The following is a 7922-nucleotide window of genomic DNA, read 5'->3' on the forward strand; positions in this document are numbered from 1 at the left end:
GGGACTGTCCCGAGTCAGGGAAACTGATTTTCAAAAAATCCTATCGGTTAAAATTGATTTTATCTCATTTTGAAGTTTTTATACTGTATATTTAAGCTAAAATCATGATTTTTTAAATAAATTGATGAAATTATAATGTTTTTTGGTGTTATTTCATCAAAACATCAGTATCGAGTTCCCTGAACATGTCTTTAATATGTAAAATGAATGATCATGGAAAAATGTTTATCTTGGTCGTTAGTTTCGATAATGGCTGCAAAGTAGTTTTTTCCTATATTTTTTATTCATCTGGAAACATCAACTTCATTCGTGTTTATCAAAACTCTTTTTTTCCTGGATTTTTTTTCAAATAACATTCAGAATAAATTTGCAGAATAAACATGCTTTTACATCAAATCTCTGAAAAGTTTATCTACTCAAAATAGTTTTATACATAATTTTTGTTAGGTCATAAGGGTGGTTCCTGCCACGTCAAGGTGGTTCAAAGATGACAATTTTGAGTATTTTTTTAAATCATTGTCAAACGCCGTTTCAACTGAACTAATGCGTATTTTTTCTTGAAAGCCTTATTAGTCACTTTTCTTTTATAAACCAGATAACTATAATTGGTTGAAACAATTTCAAGTAATGGTTTTGGAAATGTTTTTTCTTTGCAAAATCGCCAAAATTGCCATTTTATGGCCCACCCTAATACGGCAGGAAACACCCTAATTACTTAACAAAAAATATGTATAAAACTATTTTGGGTAGAGAATTCCGAATATTTGAAGCCGATCCGAGCACTTTAGAGTTTGGCCATGCATTTGCGTAGGAAATTGTTGTATTGGAACACCGTAAATACAACATTGTTATTCAACGATACACTTGTGTCGCTTAGCAGCATTTTTTAAGATGTTCAATAATTTGTCAAAGTGTTTTTTTTTCCTTCAAATAAAATAAGATTAACATCCAACTCAGGATTTTTGATTTGTACTCCTGAAATTAATAGTAGTATTAGTAGTAGAAAGAAAAGGGAATACATATCACAGAATTTTTAAATTTGCAGCTTTCTCTACACTAAAATCGATTTTTTAGAGATTTGATGTAAAAGCATGTTTATTCTGCAAATATATTTTGGATGTTACTTGGAAAAAAAAATCCAGGAAAAAAAGAGTTTTGATAAACACGAATGAAGTTGATGTTTCCAGATGAATAAAAAAAAATAGGAAAAAACCTATTTTGCAACTATTATCGAAACTGACGACCAATATAAACATTTTTCCATGATGTAGGATATTGAAGACATGTTCAGGAAACTCGATACTGATGTTTTGATGAAATAACACCAAAAAACATCATAATTTCAGCAATTTATTTCATAATTTTTCATGATTTTAGGTTAAATATACAGTATAAAAACTTCAAAATGAGATAAAATCAATTTTTACCGATAGATTTTTTTGCAAAACAGTTTCCCTGACTCAGGACAGTCCCCCCAACAAGCTCCAGAAAGAATTGTCGTGGTTCATTCAAGTTTTATAATAATAACCTTTAGACAAGCCGTGTTCCTAAGCCAAGAAAACACTGTGTTGCCTAAGGGAAACTACAGTTTATTTCCGGTTTCAGTCGACAGGTTTATTCAGGGATCCCTTCCTCTCCTCTAGCACTCGTTTCCCGTCCCACGTCCTTACATACTATCTCCTACCTCACTCGTCCTTCTTCTTTCTTCCTTTACACTTCCGGTGCACCGTTGACTCGCTCGGGGCCCCGTATCGCCGCTCTGCCGTCGTCGCTGCTCCTTCCTGCTGACGTAGACGCTCCTCCTGCAGTTCGCCAATGGGGGTGGCCTCTTTGTCAGTCGGATGGACCCTCCGACGCTTCGGCTGCAGCCTTCGAGGACCCTCGCCTGCCGTCCGCGCCCTTCCTGTGCTTGGTAACGGGCAACAGGCTTCGACGGCGTTCAAGGACTCCGTCGGTACAGTCCGGGTTTCGGGTCGCGGAGTTGACGGTCACGGCCAGGCGCACGAACAGTGTCAAACGGGGACGCTGACGGTTTGGTAGGATGGTTCACCGGTCCGGAAATAGCACGGCCAGGGTGAAAACCACAAGTGTTCACAAAGTGAACCGTGAAACACAAAGGGGTCCTGGATGTCCAAAACACACGAGTAGCTCCTGCTCTCGTCTCTCCTCGGAACGTAGCGAGTTCCGGGCGCTGTCCTGATGGTATCAGGATCCACTGGTCCGTCCAACGGACACTCTACCAACGCTGGTATTGCGGGTTGGTACTCACTTGGTTGCCTATACGGACAACCGTTCGCAACTTGATCACCGGACTTTCTGATCCAGCAATCGCGATGGTGGTTCCCAGAAGCCCCCTTTAACCTTCACGTGCCAACTCATATCACCCGTCATTGCATCCTTCGAACATTCACCACCCCCAATGGCCGCCCATGCGATGTTCTTTAGCGGCGACATCTGGTGGTGACTAGCGGCATCAACGCACGGTGTGGGACGTGCAGCTACGGGTTGCTGCCTTGTTGGGAGACTTCCTCGTTCCCCGTCGACAAACACAACGTCTTCTTGGCAATATTTACACAAAAAACTATACAAAACGCGACGATTCACACCGATATTTAACACTACAAACACACTGGTTACACTCTCCCCCGGCTCGGGTTAAAAAAATTGCGAACTCCAGAGAGTTAGCAAGTTTTTTTTACACACTACATGTAATAAACTGCCACGTCTCTCTGAACCCAAAACTAATAACTAGTCCAACTTGCAAAGATCTTTTATTCTTTTACTTGCTGTAAGTTGCTAGCTTTATGAAAACCATTCTGGATTTTACTAAGTCCCATTCATGAGCCAAGGTCAAGAAACATTTCATACAGTGTGGGCTTGAATTGGGGTCATAAGACATCATCATTGGTCGAAACCAACTCCGTTCTGTTTAGAAACCGTAGCTTTTTACTGGCCTTCAACGTTTATACAACTCTAGCCTCCAGCAATTCAAACACTGTACTACTTTCAAAATCGATGAGACACAAATTAAAACTGGTAATAAATATTTACAAAAATTACAACACAAAAATATTTACACATTAAAATTATATATACAAGTCAAGACTAAAGAAAAGTCTGACAAAGTTTTCAACTCTACGCATGCAAATTTTTATTGGATTTTATCATTTTTCAAAGCATGCAAATAAATAACAACTAATCAAACTACTAAATCCGGATTGTTTACAAAAAAAAATATTTACAAATTTCAAACTACCGCCACAGTACGGTTTGAAATGTTTCACAAGCGTTACTATTCACGCGCAGCGCGATGCACTGTCGGAAAGTGCGCTACCGATCTAGTACTTCATTCACTGATACTGTTATCATTCTTCATCTGTGTATGTGCGAACTTTGCCGAACGATCGAACTGTCAAACCATATCAAAACAAATTAAAAGTGATTATGGACAAACGTGGTGGGTTTTTTTTAAGATTCATTCCTAAAATATTCAAGTTCTGGCACTTTTGGGGATTTTTTATCAAATTTCTATTTAATCATCGATCGATAAGTGGGCCTGAGTGATCATTTCAATGAAAAGTTTACCCAAAAGTTGCTATTCTTGATTGTTTTATGATGGATTCTTCTCAGGGATGTGATTCTAATTTTCAGGTTATGGTATGTTTTATGAGGACATTATGCGAAAAAAGGTAAGTAAAGTGAAATTTTAATAAGTGCGAAGTGATTTTACGATCTTCTGATCAACTATCACCAAAGTGAATTATTTTGTGGGTTCTGAATTTCAACAAGTTTTTAAGTTTAACATTTGAGATTCTATACATTTACAAAGTGTTGCAAATTTACGATCGTTTCAAGGTCATTTCCTTTCATTCATTTATTTTGCACATACATCGTCACAATTTAGTTGATTTATTGCTCCCTCACCTTGTCACAACTCTAAAAACTTTTTAACAGCGTCATGACTAGGTTCGCAAACTTTCAATCAACCAAACGTGATTTTAATTCATATTTTAAAGTTCATTCATTCATTCATACTATTTTCCTTCCATTCAATTTCAATCATTCATAAATTTCTTGCAATCTCAAATTTGATTTGTGTTTCTTCAGACATTCTTCTTTTTCTTCTTATCTTCTACAAATTTCAATCAGCATTGACACTGACAACTACTACATTCTCACATTTGCACGTAACCCACGTGACTTCACCTGCTACACCTGGCGTTATGATTCGGGAAAGATTGGTAGTGTTGCTAGACAAATCTATTAACAGCAACGACTACTTCGATCCAAAATCCACCAAGTTTCACATGGCCTTCTACTACCTCAACTCTTCACAGGTACAACATACCCAACATTGCGGCTCAGTACACCAGCATAAACGCGCAGCATAACTTAACGAAGCTGTGACAGTCATGCTCGCAGCTGGGTCCTGCAGTCCGCCTCCACATTTGAGCACTGACTCGCCATCCCGTCGAATGTTCAACGAGCAGCCTCGAAAATCGGCAACCTGTGCCTCAACATCAACAAATTTCAACATTATTTGTCCCGGGACTCCCACTTTCAACGTTGCCACTCATGGGCTAATTACGGGTCCTGCAACTCGCAGTACTGACCCTGGAGCAAACGGACACAGACAACTAGACTGGTTTGGAGTGACAACGTACGACCTTGGACAACATAGACCTCTAGATGAACTCTTAGCAGAGGTAACTATGCACCAAGTGTACCACTTTCCGTCCCAACTAATTTCTGTTCCTAATCTCCATTTTCAGGGATAATTTGGCCGAACTATCGCACCTCCCTATATCTCCTACATACAACAACACTCACCAACAGGTAAGTAAAAACGCAACATTCAGTTACACATTCTACAAACACACATCTACAAACACCTAACACGTTCCTAGACACCACAATGAAGTTGTCAAGAATCTCTGAATGCTCACCTAGCGAACTGAATCAGCTGGAGAATCGAAGAAAAAAATACTTTTTAACTTCCTCGAAACCCACTGACCAGTCTAACAGTTTGCAAACAGGATTCTGACTGAAACTTACAAATTTTGAGGGCTTTTCAGTAGTTCTAGTACCTCGTTGTTTTGCCTCACAAACAACAACATACAGTATGTAAAAAAAGTATTTACACCCCTTGGGCACTATGCACATATTGTGATGAAACATCTAAACAATTTAATGTTGACAGAAACCTAGTACTACGTTTTGTTCAGAAACTCATGCCAGACATTTTGCTACAAAAAGCTCATGAAAAGATGATTTCTATAAAAAGTTATATAACAAATACTATTACGAAACTAAAAAAGGTGCAAAAAAAGTTTGTACACGTTTCGAAAAATTACCATAAATAATGTTATTTGTTGACAAATCACCATAAATCCAGTCTCCCAACTCCAAATAGGCATCCTTGACTGATTAAAAAAATAATTTGGATTGAATTTAAAGTTTACTAACTACTTAGTATAAAAGTTTATATAACTCTGGAAATTCTATATAAAACTTATCTAAACTTAATTTTGCAAACTTTTAATTCAACTAAATGTCAATATATTACCATAGAATTGCAAAATAAACATTATGGAGTGGGTATAACACCGTTTTGGGGGTATTTGTATCGATAGAATAGATTTTTCGTTGGAATTTCGTACCAACCCGGAATTACGTCGTCGGAAAATCCGCCGGCATCCGAACCGGTCCACAATTCTTAAGTCAAATTATGTGGCATCGGAAAGGGCATAAAATTTCCGATCTTTTGATACCCATACATCTAGGTTTTCTATAAAACCCACGATTTTAAATACCTAGGTAAAAATGTTGTAATGGTTTTGTTTGAGCAATCTGCCAAAAATGTATGGAATTTTGTAATTTTTGTTCTCGTGGATCAAACTTACTTTTTGCCCAGGTATTTAAAATCGTGGGTTTTATAGAAAACCTAGCTGTATGGGTATCAAAAGATCGGAAATTTTATGCCCTTTCCGATGCCATATAGGTTGACTTAAGAATTGTGGGCCGGTTCGGATGCCGGCGGATTTTCCGACGACGTAATTCCGGGTTGGTACGAAATTCCAACGAAAAATCTATTCTATCGATACAAATACCCCCAAAACGGTGTTATACCCACTCCAAAATGTTTATTTAGCAATTCTATGGTAATATATTGACATTTAGTTGAATTAAAAGTTTGCAAAATTAAGTTTAGATAAGTTTTATATACAATTTCCAGAGTTATATAAACTTTTATACTAAGTAGTTAGTAAACTTTATATTCAATCCAAATTATTTTTTTAATCAGTCAAGGATGCCTATTTGGAGTTGGGAGACTGGATTTATGGTGATTTGTCAACAAATAACATTATTTATGTTAATTTTTCGAAAGGTGTACAAACTTTTTTTGCACCTTTTTTATTTTCGTAATAGTATTTGTTATATAACTTTTTATAGAAATCATCTTTTCATGAGCTGTTTGTAGCAAAATGATTGGCATGAGTTTCTGAACAAAACGTAGTACTAGGTTCCTGTCAAACTTTAATTTTTTTACATGTTTCATCACAAAATGTGCATAGTGCTCAAGGGGTGTAAATACTTTTTTTACATACTGTAAACAATCCACTACACGTGGACAAAACACTCTACCGAGCTCTCCTACAATCAGCCTACTGCTGACACTTCTTACTTTTGAACAAAATTTGGTGGAAACATCTAGGAACTCTTATTAAAGAATCAGACTTTCAAGTAAAAATTGTTCTACGGTAAAAAAAACTTCTTCCTGTCTCTCATAACCCAAACATAATCTGTGTTATGGAAACTCTTACAACATTTATTCATCATCAACGACAAATTTATCACAACACTAAAGTGCTTCTTTTTCTCTAAGTTTCTATTCCTTTTTTACTGTGCAAAGTTTCAAAACTCTCACAGTTGCTCTAAAGCTTTCGTTTTGTTTACAATTCTTCATTCTAGTACGTTTTATTTTCATACTCTTATCAACAGCTTCATACTTTTTAGTACACATTTCGTTCCTAGTACATAACTTGTACACAAATACATAAACAATTCTATGCTTTCCAGGGGTGGTGGGTGGAAAATTCTTTGAAATATTTCATTCTAGGGTACGATCATCAATTGTCGCATCATTCATTCTAACCTTTCATTCAAACACACTAAAAATTGTAAAAAATAACTCTCGCTTTCGTGCAACAACAAAGATAAAGTTTTTAAAGCTTTCAATTGTACTAAATGCTTATGTTTTCTTCTCGTTTCAGCAAATATCACAGATGTTTATCACAGATCAACATGATCACAGATGTTTTGTCACCGATGTCGGGTTGCAGTCAACTCATCGATCATCGTGAATGCAGTTCATCGAAAATCAACTTCTGCACCTGTCATAAATAATCAATTAGAAATAGAAAAGAAATAATATGATTCGTTTTTCTGATAATTTGTTATTCTAGTTCATGGCAATCGCCTGTTAATTGAAAATTCCTAGTTTTGTTTGCACTTAGTGAAAGCGTAATTAAAATATTCTAGTTGAAGTAATCTCAAAAGAGACAAAAAAATAATTGGAAAATCCTACAATTCGTTCATGCTGCTAATGTTGTTAATCACAGTTTATCACAGTTAGTTTCATTTTGTATTAGGTTAAGTTCCAAATAAATAGTTCTGTTTGTCCGGTGTTTTATTTACAGTCTGGAAAAATCGCACTCCACAGATCAAGAATGATCCGGATTTTAGGTAAATTTTTATAATTAGTGACTAGAATTTGTAATTTCCGACTTCTTTTTTAAGTTGTGTCTTTTCTCAATTGACTGTTAACTTTTTCTTGAACATCAACAAGACCCCTCAAATACGAAACAGTTTTAGGTAAATTTTGTAGCATACAGTAGCGTAAGATTTTTGAAAATTGTGCT

The 7922-nt window shown here is 36.4% G+C and overlaps 1 long non-coding RNA gene across 3 annotated transcripts; it reads left to right on the forward strand.

The window, feature by feature from the left end:
* The first annotated feature begins 3257 nt into the window (after positions 1 to 3257).
* LOC120428364 (uncharacterized) lies at positions 3258 to 7681 on the forward strand. Of its 3 annotated transcripts, none has more exons than XR_005607080.2 (5): positions 3258 to 3457; positions 3652 to 3689; positions 4338 to 4706; positions 4773 to 4836; positions 7275 to 7681. It is a non-coding gene; the product is annotated as an uncharacterized LOC120428364 (long non-coding RNA). The 3 variants fall into 3 exon arrangements; XR_005607079.2 differs by having other exon boundaries at positions 3260 to 3457; positions 3631 to 3689; XR_008212535.1 differs by lacking the exon at positions 3258 to 3457 and having other exon boundaries at positions 3469 to 3689.
* Positions 7682 to 7922: the final 241 nt, after the last annotated feature.

Source organism: Culex pipiens, chromosome 1, assembly GCF_016801865.2.
Source record: "Culex pipiens pallens isolate TS chromosome 1, TS_CPP_V2, whole genome shotgun sequence".
NCBI classification, from domain to species: domain Eukaryota; kingdom Metazoa; phylum Arthropoda; class Insecta; order Diptera; family Culicidae; genus Culex; species Culex pipiens.